Raw genomic sequence first — 18,435 nt, 5'->3', positions numbered from 1 at the left:
GGCCATACTGGTGGGTGCCAATACCTTACTATTTAATCACAAATACAAACTGAAATTGCAACATGCATGGACTTATTTGATGAGCCTAGATGTAAATTTTTGATGGAAAAAAATGCAACGTTCAGTTATTTGTAGAACAAATTATTTCACCTTGCCTTGTTATACATTTCATTTGTATAGAGAATGAGTCTAGAGACCAACTGAGTCTCTGTACAGCATTGCTTGTTCATTTGGCTGGTAAAAATTATGAATTGAAAACAGTGAAAGAGATTCAGATTAGACTACCTTTTGAGCATGACAGTGTGCCTTGATTTACTGCAAAAGTGGCCCATGAATTGCCTCTCTGGTGCATGTATGTTGTGTCACCCTATTTTCAGGTCATAGAATCTTAGCTTTGGGCCGACACAGACAAGTTTCATGCCACTGTGGTTAATTTTTGCATGGCGTGTCACTCTGTTGTGCATGGCATGTCACTTTGATTAAGTGATTGTAAGTGTTAACACCTGTTGATCGTTGCAGTTTCTGTCTGGGACTCTAGGGAATCAGAGCTGGGAAGTTGCAGGTGGATGAGCCAATATTGTTGGGTTGGAGGTGTTTCTGTGTCCTTTGGAGAGGAGTAGAAGCCCTAAGGAAATTTTGGGGGTGCTTGGACTCACTCGGGACCATTTAGGGTTTGCCTGGCAATGAAGAATGGATAGATAGCAAGGGGAACGTACACAGTAAGATAGCTTAGGGGGTTACTACAGAGGGCCTTTGGACATTTTCAGTGTTGCTCGCTAGTTACTGGCGTACCGGCTGTGTCTTGGGACTTGACGCCAAACTTCTACCTCTACCCCTACCCTGGAAGTGAACGGTGGGCTCTCGTCGGTGAACAGGGAAGTGGGATATTTTACATTATTTATGTAATGTGTTTAGCCTAATGTTTTGTGGGTGTGTGTTGTTTTAAGAAAGCTTTTAAATACGTTGCTGGCAGATAGGCAGTTTAAAGGGTTGCACTGAAAGGGATGGGGTGGGTCGGGTTCTTTTCTTCACATATGTTGCGTAATGAAGGAAAATGGATGTTGCCTGCCTCTGTGTTTTGGGATTGAGATTGTGTGCAGTGTTGTGGTGGTGCAGCTAGTGTGGTGTCTTATATGGCCCTTGTTGGTGTTAGGCACATGTGTTTTGTACCCCCCTCTTCTTAATCAGTGTTTGCTCTAAACCCGGAATGACTTTGCCAGGACTGGTTTATGGCTGTAATGAATATACTATGCGGTGGTTGGGTGATTGTGTTCTCTGGGCCCTGATGCTGGACCAGACCAGTTGAAAATAAGGTGGTGGCAGCTTCACGTTTATTTAAAACAATCCAATATTGCTGGCGACGGCCTACGGGCGGTTCTAGGTCCGTTACACTATTTTCGGCGAGTACCATCACAAACCTCATATTGTTGTGCATCCCTACCTAAAACTGCAATACAAATTATACAGCTAACATCCATAAAGAATGTTATAAAAATCCTGAAGTGCTTACACAAAGTATTAGGTTGTGGAAATGGGAAGAGGGTGCTTTTGGAGTTTTGTTAAAGATTCTTGTACAAATCTTCACTTCTCTTTGTTATTTAGTTTTCCCAACTGACATTTGCCTTCCTGTTAAGTGCGTGGCAAGCCGGTCATTTGCTTAGCTGAGTCAAGGGATCGTGACCCCCCATCTTACGATAGTATCCAGGCCACCCCTTCCCCTCCTACACTTGTGTAAATAGGATTTACAAAGAATTTGCCTTCCTCAAAACTGACCTTAAATGGATGGGAGCCCTTTTCAAGTGCAATCTCTGCCTCACTCTATCATGCCTGAATTTAGTGAGACAGTGAAAACACAGCATCTGTAGGAGGAAGAGGAGGAGCAGAAGGAGGCCAGTTTAATCCCGGTCAGACATCTGGCAATCCATCATATCGAAAGTCCTCATACTCTCATTTTGTTTACTCATAGTTTTTTGACACACACTTTCATGCAGAGAGGCTAGTGTGCCATGCTATATTAAATGATAAATACACATCACCGGAGCAACAGTATTGGTGCAAAACATCCCTTATTATAGTAAAGGGGCTTTACACTGAAATGCTGCTACAATGAAAACAAAATGAGGAAAAAAATAACTATAGAATAGCTGTTCTGTTAGACGGAGTGTAGCACAGTGGGTAAGGAACTGGACTTGTAACCGAAAGGTCGCAGGTTCGATTCCCGGGTAGGACACTGCCGTTGTACCCTTGAGCGAGGTACTTAACTGAAATTGCTTCAGTATATATCCAGCTGTATAAATGGATACAATGTATAAAAAATAAAATAAAAAAAATGCTATGTAAAAGTTGTGTAAGTCGCTCTGGATAAGAATGTCTGCTAAACGCCTGTAATGTTAATGTAATGTAATGTTATCAAATGATGTTCTATATTTATCGATAATCATATAATTAGCAATTATTATGTTATGTTTACAAATTGATCTTATCCCCTAGCCTTTCTTTGACATGCTTCTAAGCAGCTGCAATAATAAGTCAATAATCCCAAAAATGCTAATGTCACAGCGAGAACATAGGCATGCTGGGACAAAGGCCCAGAGGGAATTGTAAAACAGGAGCCCCGGATGACTGATTATTCAAATGAGAGGCTTCACGAGCCTATCGTTAATTAATTTCCCCATCAAAAGTAAATATTATACTAGTATTTCAACCTATGTTGTGGGGGATGAATGTACATTGCACAATAATATATTCTGTGTTTATCAGGGGGCTCGGGTATTGAGCAAAAGAGAAATGCGTACAGACAATTCAGTCATTGCATGACATTACAAATGCAACTGGTGTTCCGTTCCCTATTACAGGAAATTGAGAAGTCTGTTGATATATGATGGTTTGATCAGGTATGCAAATATTTCATTAGATGTGCTTCAGCGTATTATATATATGGAATTATCCAGGTCTGTGTGTTTAATAAGTCTAATGCGTACATTTAGAGTGCGAACTTTATTAGCAGATCATGTATATATTACTGTGTATTTCTGTACATGTTACACTATCTTAACTGTCTTGCCAGCATGGTGTTCATTTAGCTAGTCATTGAATGGCTTCTAAACTTTGACCATTGGTTAGTGAGTCATCCGCCTAACAGTAATTCAATTCAATTTGCTTTATTGGCATGACAAAACACTACATTTTGTATTGCCGAAGCATACAATGTTAAAGAAAACATACATCTAACACTGAACAATACTTATGCGTGGAAGATTAGAAACACATGAACAGCAACTTCAAATGAAAATAAGAACAAAATAATAATGACAAATACAATACACGTAAGGTACAGCCAGAGTGTGTGTGTTTGAGTCAAGGAATCGTGTTCAATTTCCATTGGTCAGGTAACATGACCAATGATCCCAGCTGCGATTAGCATTTGTGTATGTCATATCACCACAGTCCCTTTATGTCTGCGACACAACCAAAGAACATCGCAGTCGAATGTCTGGTGGAATATCTCGCATGACACAGCTTCCTCAATAGGCAACCGATATCTCTGTGATACCCTCCTTTCGCTTTTCTTCAAATGGCTGACCAGTAGGGCCATTTTCAGAGCTCGTACATCAAACGGCGGAGCTCGAAAGAGAAATGATTAGGACAGTTTGCTTGTGGTGAGCCCCAGCCTCACTGACATCAATGGCCTCGCAGTGGAAATAACAGCAAGATAATATCAGAGCACGGCTCAATAAGCGCTTCCTTTGCAATGGGTCATCAACCCCCGGAGCTGGACAGAATGATACTCCGGTCTTCCTGTTTCTGCAACAAAATGCGCCCTAAGGTTGGCCCGAAAATTGTTCTCGATGTCGACGACATATGTGCTCCTAGCATCTGTGCAGCAGTGGAGATGAGTACTAATGAGCTTGTGCCAGACATGTCATTTTTGTCTTCCCACCGGTGAAAGGTAAAAAAATACATAGAAATTTAGTGACCCATCCCTTCTGAATGAGCTGTTCTGCTAAATTGACGTGGCTCAGGTGAAGCATTGACTCTGGGTCTCAAGATTATAATTAAGGCCCAAGAAGTCTAGAGATCACAAGAGGTGGCCCAAGCCACTTTGGTAAGACAGATTTCTTTCCTCTCGAAAAGGAAAAAGGGTTTTTTTCCTGACCAGAGGGGTTTCGCTGTGGAGAATAATTGTAATTGTCTTTGAAAAAATAACAGATGAGAGCATCTTAAGCTAGTTTCACAAAAGATGCATGCAGCGTTTCTCTAAGAAATTACATTAACGCATTTGACAGTGTGCGCATAGTACTGGTGAGAAATCAGCTGCTCGGCAGTCATTTCTTCCTCCGTGCGTTGCTCTGATTCAATTGCAAAAAGTGGATGCTCATGTGGACACTCGCTATATCGTGTTCAAATAGAATAAGTCCCAGTGGATAAACATAGATTGCACTGTACTATAAAAGCAATGTAATTTTCGATATGCCAATACATATCCAGTAAAAGACGTTTTAGTGTTTTCTCTTGTACGTGTGATTGCTGAATTCTAGTAGATTAAATATGGAACATTGAAGAGAAGTCAATTTAGCACTCACTTAAGGGTAAATGTACACCTTGTAAATATTTTGCCATAATGCACTTAGCTTTGTGTGCAGTTACTGACAGATTACACACATAAAGACAACAGAACAACATGCATTAAAAGTGACCAATCAGGCTACTAACCATTTAATTGTCTTTCTTTCACATAACACAATATGAATGCCAATTGGAAGTAAATGTATTAAGAGGTATTAAAATGCAATTATTACCTTTACATCTTGCACTAGCTAAAGTAACTACACTATAATCACCAATTAATGTAAGGTGTAAACAATTTGTGTGTTGATAAGAGCATGCAAATGAAAAACTCTGGAAGGTAGAAAATACAATTATATAAACACATCATTTACAATGAATGGATTTGCTTGTCTGTGATATCACACAGTCATCCAATTTGAAAGCTATGAATACCAGAGGTCTGTCTAAGGCCGTGAAGAGAGTGAATGTGAGTTTGCCAAGGTTTATGTATAATAGCATTAAAATGGTGTTATTACTTTAAGAAAATTAAATTTTTTATTATTCCAAATTTGAATTCGCATTCAATTTAAATTGGTACGGTGTAAAATAATATCCATCTGTCTGTTTTAGCAACTGAAGCCACACAAGCACAAAACAAAATGAGGGCTGTTTCCTAGGGATGTGGAGGCAGCGCATCCCCGCCCATAGGGGGCTCTGTCTTCATACAGAGCAATGTTTCAAATCATAACCTGCTCAGCACTCGATCTGTGCAAACTGCATCAAAACCACCAAAAAACACATTTTTAATTGAGATGTTTGAGTCATTTGTTCCCTGCTTTGAGGATAATATTATGGGATAAAGCATCACATTGTGTGGTTTACCTCAATGTGTACCCCAAGATAAGCGTTTGAATGAAATAAATATAGCCATACAAATAAAGCTTCCAATACTGAAACCAATTGTTTTTTCCAGATCCCACAATACTGCTTTTTATGCATTGTGATACTGCTGGTGAGGAAGAATAGTCATACCGTACAATCTGCAGAGCACATGTACTCATAAAAGGAAATATGGAGCTGGTATTGCATCTACACACGACACCCAGTGAATACATAACATCCAGGCAGTGTTGCTGCGGCACAACATTGTATGCCGATAGAGAGAGGGGGGACTTTCAACTCCTCCTTTCAGTATATCTCGCCACTGGGCGGGCGGAAGGGTACTGGCACGGCACAGCCAATGGGCCCTATCTTCTTTGCCTCGAGGGGGTGTCTCTAAACCGGAGCTTTAAAGGTCTTCTGTTTGAGGGACGCCCCCATCATTGCCTTTCTCCACACATTTATCCTGTCACAAATGGGCCTCACTGATAAAAAGGCTGGTCTGTGTTCAGCCCAAAGAGCCTGACGCTGCCTGCAGCAAAGCTTAAAGATTCTGACAGCGTTGCTAGCCACTGGAAGCCACCGGGGTGTATGCAAGCCACACTTGTTTTGTGCTGCTGCTCTGGAGGAAAAAAATAGAGAGCAGTATGAAAACTATACCAACAGTTTTACAAATCATTATTTCTGTATTATATTTTTATTTATTATAATGTGTACTTTTTATATCCGGTCCCTCTGTAAATATCAGGTTAAATTCCCGATGGAACTGTCCTCTCCTGAAGTCCTTCCCCCCCCCCCCCCCCCTTAGTTACTGTTGCTATCTCAGACAATCTTGCCGCTGGACCCATGCTGCAGTTGTAAACACGGACAAGTTAATGACCTCTGAGCAACCACAAGAGGGTTTAGACAACCTTTGGATGAACAACTCACTAATGTCATCTAGAAGCCATCAAAGGGGTCTTCAATGTACAATGAAGGGTTACATCCGGGATGTAGGGTTATGTCAAACAAGCACAAATGGAAAAATTAGGTCCAAAACCTCATTCTCCCAATGTGAAAGAGAGAAGCCTCACCAAGATGCCAATCGATGTTCTTGAAGAAAAAAAATATCTTAGAACAATACTGTTCTTGCACTGCAGGGCAGGTTTAATTAACGTTATTGATATATGAAAATAAACCGACAGCAAGGTTAGACTGGTACAGAAAGACGAGACGTGATGCTCAGATGTATCGATAACAGGCATCATTAGCTAGCCCTGAGGTTATATGTAGACACTAATTGGTTTGCACCAATAACATATTTAGCTGACATTATTATTACTATTGGCAATTTTTATTTAAAAAAAAAAACTACATCCAATTCCAAATGTTGCTGAAATGTTTGTCCCCATTGCTGCTATAACTTCTAGGTCAAAAGTTATTATACCCTGACATTCTGTTAAAGTAAGCACGTTTCACAATCTTGAAAAAGAAGGGCTTTCTGATTTTTATTTGTGGCAAACTTTCAATTCTGCACATTCCCATGGTCATATGGTAATACTTTTGGTCACATTTATATTTTATCTTCCGAGTGACAATGGGCAAGTATACATTTTCCTACAGACCTTATATGCCACTCCCAGTATGACATGTAAAACTAGTGCTGTATGTCATTTATGCATCTTGTCAAATGCATGTACCATTTAGATGACATGCCTAAGCAGTTGTTGACTGGAAGCCCAGTGTTTTGACATCTTAACTCACAGTATGATTGACAGATCCCTAAATAAAAAAAGTGTCAAATCCTGAGGACAATTGTTCATCAAAACAATTCACCCCCTCAACTTTTAAATACAACATGTATTACATTTAGAGTGAAAAGGTAAATAGACAACCTGCTGTTATTGTTCAGATTTAATATTTCATTTCTCAGTTTAATGCATAGAGATGAGCTTTTCTACAAATTTTCTCTTGGACACTTCTGTTCAAAATATTGTTTGAAGAAAATCGCTACAACAACCCAATCGGTTAGTGGGGTTTTCAATGCATGCAATATTCACATCAGGTCTGCAATGACAACCGCTGTGCCTATGAGGATTTTTAAAAAAGACGTGTAGGAATTTTTTGGCGATATGTTAAGAAACATGGCCATTGACACTTACCCATTTGAATGATTATTATCAATGTTACACACAGAGCTTAAATGAATCTCCTTAAAAGCTGCTTGGTGTATTGAGATGTTTCACTCAGTTCTGCTTTGAATGTTCTTCTTAAATTTGTGTTAAAATCAATATTTTCAGTTATTTAATTTCTATTTTCTGAAACTGAGGTATTTTATATTGAAAAACGCTTTGGGTTATTAATGTGGTGGCCATAGTCCTCATGGCGTGGAATTGGTTTCTTCATGTAGGTTGGCCCCAATAATTACAGCTTCTAGCTATGTTTTATGTAATCTTACAATATATATTTTCTTCTATCAGTTAAGGTTTGCAGCTTGGCTCAATAAGTCCCTCCTGGCACATTTCTCAGGACTTCAGAGCATATAGTGTTTATTAATAGTTTTCAAATTGGCATCGCAGCATGAAATTTGGATGATGTCAATTAATTACTGGAGAGCTAACAAAGCCTAGCGCTATCCAGAAGCTGGCAGTCTTCTCTCTGGCTTCAGTCCTTCCAAATATCCCTTGATGATAATGCACTATTCAGTGAGTGGCACCCCTGATTTTATGAAGATAAAACAAGAAGGAAGCTATGCTTTCACAGCAGAAGATTCTACAATTGAGGGAGTTGCAGAATTGTTCGACAGTTCAAACACTTATTTCCTGTTTCTATCTTCCAGTGGTTTAGGAGAATCAGTCAGACATGGCAGAGAAAACGACATGTCCGTGGAGCGCGTTCCGACTCTAAATGTTGGCTCCCTAAGCCGTACAGAGACCCTTCAGCCCAGGTTCCTGCTCGCTGCAACAAAGTTGCCATGGAGATAATTGGCCAATTTAAACAAATTGTGTGAAGGTGGGGCGGGGGGGGGGGGTTCAACCTTATGTGTGATTTGCTCCCTCTGTTATCCCTTCTCCTCCTCCCCATCATTTGACATTCAAGCTAATGAGGCAGAGAAAACAGCTGCTCTGCGTCGGTGCAAGGTTCCCCGCTCCGTGGTGGCGTACATCAGGAGAGGCAAGGGTGGGGGGGGGTCTCGTTTGTTCTCCACCTTAAATGCTGGTGCTTGCAAATGCAAACATGGCTGTGGATTACTAACGAGCGCTTGCCGTCCATATTAACAGGGAAGAAGCTCTGGAAAGCTCTGACAATGATAGGGAGGGGTGATGCAATAATTTGAGGTGGATGAGAAGTTTCCATTAACCAGTCTCTCTCAGACTTCTAGACACTTTACACAGGCAACTTTTTTTCTTAAGCGTGTGTTGAGGACCTTTGAATAAAAACAGCAATAAGCATTTCATTCTTCTAATTTCGTAAAAACCAACTAGCTGCTCTTTACCATAAGGCAGTAAGGCAATGTGTCGTTGTTACACTATATCAAATCATGCCTACTGTAGGGCCAATGACCATATAAAGAATGCTCTGTTTCAACATGGTAAATAAAGGTGCACTCAAAATCTCATCTATTTATACAGTTTCCCTTATAATATTTGGATTATTGAACATTATGATAAAATCACAGATGTGAAATTAACATTTTTAAGATTTAAGGTTTTGTGGGGAAAATATTATTGTCTTGGAAAACAACAAAAGAAAATGGCATATTTAGTGAAAAATGCATTCAGTATTTCAGCCAAAAATGCTGCGTGGAATTCTCTTTATTTCAAATTGTTCTAGCGTAACTTGATGTCAAAGAAAGAGACATGCTGAGAGAGTGGCTTGGTGACCTGTGGTTTGATCCCACAATATGTCCTGACAACATCATGGTTGCGGGTTCAAACCCCTGTCATCTTACAACAAAGACCTATTATTTCTGCCTCTCCCATCTCTGTATTTACAATAGGCTGTTGAAATGACTATAGAATGATAATCAATACTATGAGCATTTTGTATGAAATTGAACTAGCTGATTGTGTCTGCTTGCTTGCTATTTTGCTTATTCGTGTCGAAACACACAGCACAGATCAATCTGATGTCTTTATTGTTCCTCTTATGTAGAAGCAGTGAATCTCTTCTCCAAACACACCCAGAAGACCCTTACAATCAGTGGTAAAAATACTCATGATGTATTCCCTCTCAACCAAATGTTTACCAGTTGCTGCCTCATTAATTTTTCACATATAAGTCACATGATCTCACAGATTTCCCTAGGATAGGACACATTTGTATAATGCATATTGGTAATAAATGTGATATGAGGTATAATTAATTAAAGCATGCTGGCACTCGTATAATGCTGGTATCCTAAAAAAAGATTTTTTTCTTCCCTTTTCTATCTTTCAAGTTCACAGCCTCCCTCTGACAGAATATGATACCATTTCATATATGAATGGCCACAAAATTTCTTGCCTCAGTAGCATTATCCAAGTTTATTGCTGCTCTGTCCTGCAATTTGGTGTAGCCCATTCACTACATCTATAATTTTGCTGTTGAATAAATGGTTAACAGCAAGTGAAACCGCCTATTTGCCCATTACAGAGGTGGATTGTGGGTAATTGCCTTGTGATAGACCAGTGTCCTGTTCAAAGGTGTGCTTTTAGTGGTAAAGACTGGTGAGTGGTCTGCTGGAACAGAAATAGGGCTAAACTCATGAGCTGCTCTGACGCACAGCGGTAGCAGAGACATTATCCTCCTCAAAGATGCTTCTCTTCTTCATTAGGCACCCACACATGAATTTATCATTCTTGCTGATGACAGTGATGATACTCTTATGTTTAACATTAAAGAGAAGCCAGAAGGAAGAGCCCTGGCTTAATGGTATTTTTTCACTCCAGTGACATTAATTTGCTCTGTGGATCTCAGAGGGCAAGCCATGGCCCGCGTATCTATCAATGCCTACGGTTCCGTGCGTGCGGCTACCGAGCCTGGACCTCCAGGAGCTCCCGGCATCCTCCGAGCTGCCCTTCGGCCTTGTGCCAACCCCCCACCCCCCCGATGGCACCGCGTGCCCGTCGCAGACCTCCCTCCCAGGGGGGGGGGCAGGCGTAATTTACGGCCGTCCTCACACGGACGCGGTCCTGTCGAGGGCGGCCGTCCCTCGCGGAGCGCGGATGACGGAGGGCCCCGTCGGCCCCTCTAATGATCCGGGGGACGCGCGGTACGGTCTCCTCCGGCCTGGCCCCACGCGTGTCGAATGGGAGCGATTCGTAATTAGAGTGGTGGTGTGCGCAGGAGTGTGGGAATCTCTGAAGGAATTAATGTTCCAGTGCGGCTCCACCATTTTCCCCCATAAACTGTACAGTAATGACCATCCATTAATGTACATATAACATTTTGGCACTCAGCGCCAATTACATATCAAGGGCACTGGGCAGTTCAACAGTGAAGGAAATGGTAGTAATGTTAGAGATGCTATCGTTGTGAGTTTTTAAAAATTATTTTTTAATCTAAACAAGAATTTACATTTGTGTTGAATCCAACTAATCTGTTCTCTCTATAAAAAGCAGAAAAAGATTTGGAGGGCAGTTTGTCATTATCTATTCTGAAAGATATGGTGACACTGCCAGCAAGTGAGATACATTGACTCACAAGCTTTGTTTACACAGTGCATGATCATTCATCACAACGCAGAAAATCATTCTGTCCCAAAAAATTTAACACACAGTTCCATTTTATTTCAGTCATTTCAGGAAATGTCCATAATGTTTATTGAGGATTTTACAATTGAACAACTGAATTTCAGCTCAGTTCATGAATATAGACACATATATGTGGGCATTGTTCTATTGTCAAATCATTTGCTCATTCCCCTACCTGCAGATATCCTGGGGTATCTCAAGCGAGGGTTTAATTGAAATAATCCACTGCAGTGCTGAAACATTCAAACGCTCCATTGGTGCTGCTGTCCAATGGCCTGCAGTTTGAGATGTCAAGATGCAGGAATGGGGTAGCACAATTCTGTGTCTAGGTGATCATAGAGTCTTTGGAGAGAAGGTTCCTATTATCTATGCTGTAGACTTGCATGGAAAATCTAGTTCTGAACCATTTCCAAAAAATCGCTGAAACAGGCAACTGTTCTTAACTCTTGGGTAGGCAGTATTAATTGGAGCCTCCATGCTTGTCAGCAAACCCTGAAATCTAATTTAAAACTAGAGCTATTAATAGGCTAATAAGTAAAGCGTGCCATTCCTATTCACACAAACACACATTTGGCCACTGACTCACTATATATTACAAATGGTTGAACTTCAATTAAGAAAGAATTGGCAATGGATTAGATGTGGTGCCATTGTTTACAATTATAAACTAAGTTATTGTTTATTGTTTCTCAAGGTCTGGGAAATCTGCAAATCCTCCCTGCTTCTTTTCAAGCAAATACATTGTTTATGAGACCTAAAAAAATCTTTTAAAAAACCTTGAAATAGTTTTTTAGGTAGCAAACTGAACTCTCCCCTCATTACATGAAATGGACAATATGGATATTGTGGCAAACGTACGTATTCTTAGGAAACAAAGTTAATCTAATGAAATCTTTATCACGATTGCAGCTTCCCTCATGTTAAAGTTAGCTGGCAGTTCCCTGCATGTCTGTTCTCGAGTCATCCAGCTGTGCAAGTGCCAATTAATTCACTTGGAAAAGAGACAATTTTGCTTATTCCCTAGAGCTATTTCTCCTACAGGCTAGAATTATTTTCAACAGAAAAGCATACCATTTTGTGATTTAAAAAATATTCTGAATATTAACTCTGGAAAAATGTGCCCCTTGAAGAAATTATAAGCCTACAGTATGTCTGTACTGTAATTATTCATAACCAAATAATATTACATCAAACAGAAGCAAGGTGTATGGCTCCAAAACTGTGCTTTATCTGAGTTTTCTCATCGGCATTTATAAATGTATTGGGCACATGGAGGAAAATCTGCAATATAGTTTTCTATTTCAAGGGGAAAAGCAAAGCGCCGTTTAACGATTTATCCCGACGGAGCTTCACAAATATTACCCTATACTGGCATACCTCTCAGGTTGGCTAATTGCTGAATCAAAATAAATTTATTAATATCGAGCCAGACCAGCAACTTAATTTCGCTGTTTGTCAGATGAAATAGCGTGCCTCCGGGCTCAATTCAAACCAAATTATTATTGTATCACACCATTTATTTTCCCATAACGGGACAAAAAAAACATTCATTCATACATGAAACTAAATATGAAGATGAACTTTTTAATGTATTTATCCCATGGCACTGCAGTGCAATGACAGAAAGGAAAAAGAATATTGGAAAATTACTTGACAGCGAGCCGTCGGATGCTCATCAGGGTAGCGCCACGTGGCACCTCCCTCTTTGGGTAGGCCTTGAACGCTAACCTTGCCCGCGCAGGTTCTGTGCTGCTCGCTGAGTTTCAGTCAGCGGGTCATTCCTGTCATGTGACACCATGTGGTTGACGGACACTAGCTACTTCACTGCGCATCTGTAAAAATGTACCGCTCAAATGTAACTGCTGCACAGCTCAGCGGGTGGGTGGCTGCGTGAAAAGAAGCGACGGGTGGCTGCACAGTTGCCTGATTCAATAAAATCTAGTGAGACATAAATATTAATATACAGACTGCATTATGTGGCACAACACAGTGCGTATCTGTGTTCGACGCCTTATATTGACTTGTTAAAAAAGTCATCATAGTCCCCTTTAACAAGTTGGCTTTTCAAGATATATTTATAGTTGCTGAAACAGGCGTCGCGGATGGCATTGGCGGTTTAATTTCATACTTGTAAAATATAAAAGATCTGAGACTGAATTAATTAAACAGATGGTATTTAAACTTAATGTACATTGACATGCAAAGACGGCGGGTGAGAGAAATTCACTTTTTAAAAATAAAATGCAATCATGCTGTGTTCAGCCTACCAGCTATTATTTCACAGTGCCATTTTCACAGGATGATCGGTGGTAGAGATTAAGTCTGAACGCAGATCTGACCCAAGTTGTGCAGTAAGGTCCACCCACGACAACGCTATTAATGTGATGAAAGTGGCGAGATTTATGTAAAGTTTTTATTTTCCATTATACATACAGTACAAAGACTTGTAGCGATAGAATCAGGCACACTATATTTCATTTGTTTGCTTCTACCTTTTACACATATCTGTCTATGGTGAGTAGGAGGGGTGTAAAGGTACACACACATGTGCTGCAAAACGGTCTTACTTTAACACATGGGCAGAACTTCAAAACATTCAAAACTCAGAGTTCCCCTGATGACTTAGTATTAATGTGCTCTATTTTGTTCGACAAGAAATAATGCCCAGTTAGCCAATATACATTTTCATAATAAATAAGCAATTTTATATTTTGCTTTTTATATATTTTCTTTTTCTGTTGTACTGAAAATGTACCAAACCAAGTACATAGAGAACTGAGATTTTTATGTACCATTACACAGTGTGTAGTGATGATCGAGGTGCCTCAGACATAACCTCTCATCCATGTTATGGCAGAAAATGAACCTAAAATTTTCATGATAGCTCTTGTCATAGTATGCTTCATAAGAACGTCATAAAATGATGGGATCAGTTGTTGCTCAGTGCTTAACTGATAAATTAAAGCAGTTTAGGAGTTTAGTCACCCCACCTGGTTCCTTGACTCCACACCGGTTGCTGTGAAATTGAAAATGAGCAGAACCTGTGGCTCACCAGCACCTGGTAACACCCTGTCATGACATAAAGCATATGAGAGAAAGGGGGGGGGGGGGGGGGCTGTGCCGATGGTGCTCGTTTTGCATTGCATTGATTTCATGTGTTCACAGACATGACGGAGAGAGAGAGAGGGAGAGAGACATGTTCATTGAAAACCTTGTTTGGATGAATAACTCCAATCACTGGACCCAGTGACCCAGGCAGAGGCACATCTTTTCCCATGAAAGAAAACATGATTAGGCCTTTCAGGGGGCTGTGTCAGTCATCTGTGTCATTTTCAACCTGTAAAGACTAAAGGTTTCCGCTTGCCAGCTAAGGATTTAACGCAGACTTGCTGTCTTGACATATTTATCGCTTGCCAAACCGTTGTATCTATAAGAGACTTTTCAAAACAGCTGTATCTGTAAGAGCCTCTAAATGAAAGCTTAAAGCTTTTTTTGCAGAATGACAGCTCTGTAAAAGTAATCTTTTCACAGACCTATCAATCATAAGAATTCGTATGCGAGGAAAGGCAAATGTTGCTTCTCTATCAATAGCGCAGCTGCTGAGATAGTAGGGATTGGAGACGCACGAGAAATGGTCTCGGACACTTCTGCTGCTGCAGCGCTGGTGGCAGGATGGGAAAATTACCCTCATCCACTGAAAATTTTGAGTAGTTCATTGGCTTTCACCCCAGGCCCTAGCTGACTCGTACCAAAGACGGAATTGATAGATTCGATGTCCGCTGCCTCTCTGCTGGACAATCAACAGAAAATAGAGGGATTACTGGTAAATAATGACCATGTGACAGCCTGGTTTCCTGTTCAAGGGGAGGTACTTGTGCATCAAGCTGCATAATGTCAGAGAAATCAGGATAAGCACTCAGACCATGAGTTACCAAGGGTGCGAGACAATGGTTACTCACTAAACATTTCCGAGACCTTGAATCTAAATAATACCTCCCATTTGACAGTCTTTTTTGGACAAACACTGCTGAATATCAGAAACATCTTATCAAAGCCTCACATTCAAATAACATGCTTTCTTTCCTCCTTTCCATGACAAATAACTGGGGAAAACAGTTGGATGCACACAAATAATATATTTGTTACATTTGTATATATTAAAAAATTATTATCATTATCAGCTTTGCATGTCCCTACTGTAATTAAAAAGGCGTGTTACAGCTCTTAAAAAAGGCACTTCCTTAAGCTGGTTTGTGGTACCTGGCTCTAATGTGTAGATGAGTCAAATATACATTTTTAAAATTAGTTTTAAGCAAAGAAATCTGTTTCTGCAGTGAAGTCATCCTTAGTGACCCCCTTTCCACAACAGAAATGCTATTATAGTACAGAGGTAGGCAACGAGGGCCGTATCTGTTTCTGGTTTGCATGCCAACTTCTGGCCTTAATTACTCAATCAGCCCAAACACTTATACCATCTGGCACTTCAGCTACATATCTTGGTAAGTGTATGAATGACAGCCTAAGACTGTTCTTGTGTCCCTATATGAAGTTTTTCTGTGATCTAATCCATGAGTGAACCAGTGTTGGTGTATACAGCCGGTTAGCTCAACGTAGCCAAGGTAATCGGTGGAAACAAAAAGCTGCATGCACAGGACAAGCCCTCTAGGACAAGAATTGCCCTCCCCTGTTGTTGTATGTAGTACCCTGCCAGGACCTTGTGACTTTCCTCTAGAGATGGCGGAAATGGTCTGTGACTTATCCACCTGTTAATGTGACTCATTCGCTATTCCTCCCACTCCTTTTCTGTGTAGTAATTTACATTTCACTGATATGCGCACTGCTTATCAAACATGGCAATCTTTTCCATAGAATTAAAACTATAAGGAATGCTTATAGGAATGTAAGCCAGTAAACACTCGGTTTAAAAAAAAAATGATGGACAGCTTGTCTATCCACAGCAAAAAATACTGCTGTCTGACAAAGGTAAAGTGGCCATAGAAAACCCTCTTTTCCACTGGCAGTGATTTAAAAAAAAATAAAAAATAAACCAATAGACAACATATTTTTAAAGTGACCAAAAAAGGGAAACTGGGTTGAACATTGCTTCACCTTGTTGCTATGACCGAATACAAATTATTGGTGATGAAAGAATATTCTTGCGGACTTCCAGATGGACCCTGTTGTTCAGTGTATCATGCTTGGAGAGTATAGTTGCAGATTAGCTTGCGGGGAGGGCGGTGCTTGTTAAATGGATGAGCTATGCCAGAATGGTGGCTCTTTAAAACTCTGTATTTAACATTGATGTCGTGCATCATGTACTAATAAGGATAAAATGCAGTTTGTTATTTCCACTCATAGTTTGGTTGCAGGAGCAATGAATGTCTGAGCTGAGCAATCTCAGCACAGCCAACAACTAGGGGGCTTGTGCAAAGGGGTTGAAACCACAGGTAGCCTAACACCTTTGGCTTGTAGTGTGAGTATAATAGGCACTAAGGTTGCAAGAAATATGGCAATGAAGGAGTTAGGCTTAGATGTGTGGGTCTGTTATTCAAAACATGCACTTAATTTAACAGAATTTGTCTATACCATTTTTTTTTTAAACCACAGGTCTCCCAATATGTTTGGCCTGTTTTGTTAGTAAACTGTGCCTGAGTACTGGTCTAGGATCAGTTCCCCTCTGTTCATGGCCAAACCTTATCCATTATGAGCGAAAGAGATGAAACTGATCAAACAAGTTCTACTCTGAGGAACTTTCTGTTTTTGTTGAAGATAAGCTGATCTCCAATAAGAGGTTGTCTTATGTTGAAGCCAGGGACGCTTGTGCTCCAAGCTCTGAATTGAGGATGCATAGGGCGATTCAGATGGTTGGTCTCTCCACAACAAATTTTGATATTTGGAACAAACACCCTATGAGTTGGAATCAATTCCATTTGAGTGTACACGCATGACCATCAAATAGACTCTAGCCCAGAGTTAAATTAACTCTTTTCTGGGAGTTGTTTTTAAAATTATTTCCAAGAGTTGAACCTGAACTCTCGTGGAAGTTAAAATGTTAGATTTTAGAATCCATTCCATCCTTCCATCTAAACTGCTTATTCCTGGTCAGGGTCGCAGGGGAGCTGGAGCCTATCCCAGCCTACCCCATTGGGCAAGAGGGAGGAATACACCCTGGACAAGCTGCCAGTCCATCGCAGTGCACACACTCCATTCACTCGCACCTACGGCTTAGCCTAACCTGCATGTCTTTGGACTGTGGGAGTATCTGGAGGAAACTTGACTTTCCTTAACTTTCAACTGGTCCTCATGGTGACAGACATCAATAACAGACTCCAAAGGCAATCAAAAGGCTAAAATCAAAACTAGACTCAGGCTCCATAACATTTAGAACAAAGACATTTATTCTTGATTTGGCTCTGTACAATTTTAGATTTGTAATCAAACAATTCACACGTGGTTAAAGTGGTTAAAGGTTAAAGGGTGTCATAACTGCATTAAAGAAGCAATTGAACATACCTGAATAATCTGAAAAAACTGTGACGCCATTTGTCCTAAACATTATAATGCCCGGAAATGGGGAGACTATTTATAAAATGTACTTCAATTTGTACATGGTGAAACCAGTTGTATGAAAAATACCCCCTGTTAAAAGCTGAGCACTTTAACCACACGTGAATTGTTTGATTACAAATCTAAAATTGTACAGAGTCAAATCAAGAAAAAATATGTCTTTGTCATAAATATCATGGAGTTCACTGTATATGTATGAAAACCAGGGTCAGCCTACTGAGTAATACAGGGTTAATTGTTATGCAAATCATAGAGAAGAAAATGCGAGATCAAAGTGTCTGCTAGCAAACATGACACTCAAAGTGTAAATTTGGCACAATTGTGTGCCTGATGTTACAAAGTAGATGGCTAATTGCTCAATGAAGAAAAAAAAAAAAAAAAAAGTTATATTAGCATGAAAGAAGTCAACATAAGCAATACAAAAATACAAATGTTCACTTTTACTTGCCTCACAACATGAAGACCACTTTATGTTCAATGGACGCAGCACAGTGTGTGTAATGGAGTTGAATCAGGCTTACATATGGCTAATAAACGGGCACAAAGATAATACACTGCAAAGGATGACCCCTGAGCAAAAGCTGACGTACAGATCTGAAAATAACCTCCAGAAATCTAACCCTTTCACACTTTTTTGTCAACCTCCAGATTCCTTATATTTACTGTGCACCCTCATTATAGTTGGCTCCTGAAATGCAGGGATATCATAATGCTCTTCTAGCACTGG

Source organism: Anguilla anguilla, chromosome 6, assembly GCF_013347855.1.
Source record: "Anguilla anguilla isolate fAngAng1 chromosome 6, fAngAng1.pri, whole genome shotgun sequence".
Lineage (NCBI taxonomy): Eukaryota > Metazoa > Chordata > Actinopteri > Anguilliformes > Anguillidae > Anguilla > Anguilla anguilla.
This window is presented reverse-complemented; position numbering follows the sequence as displayed.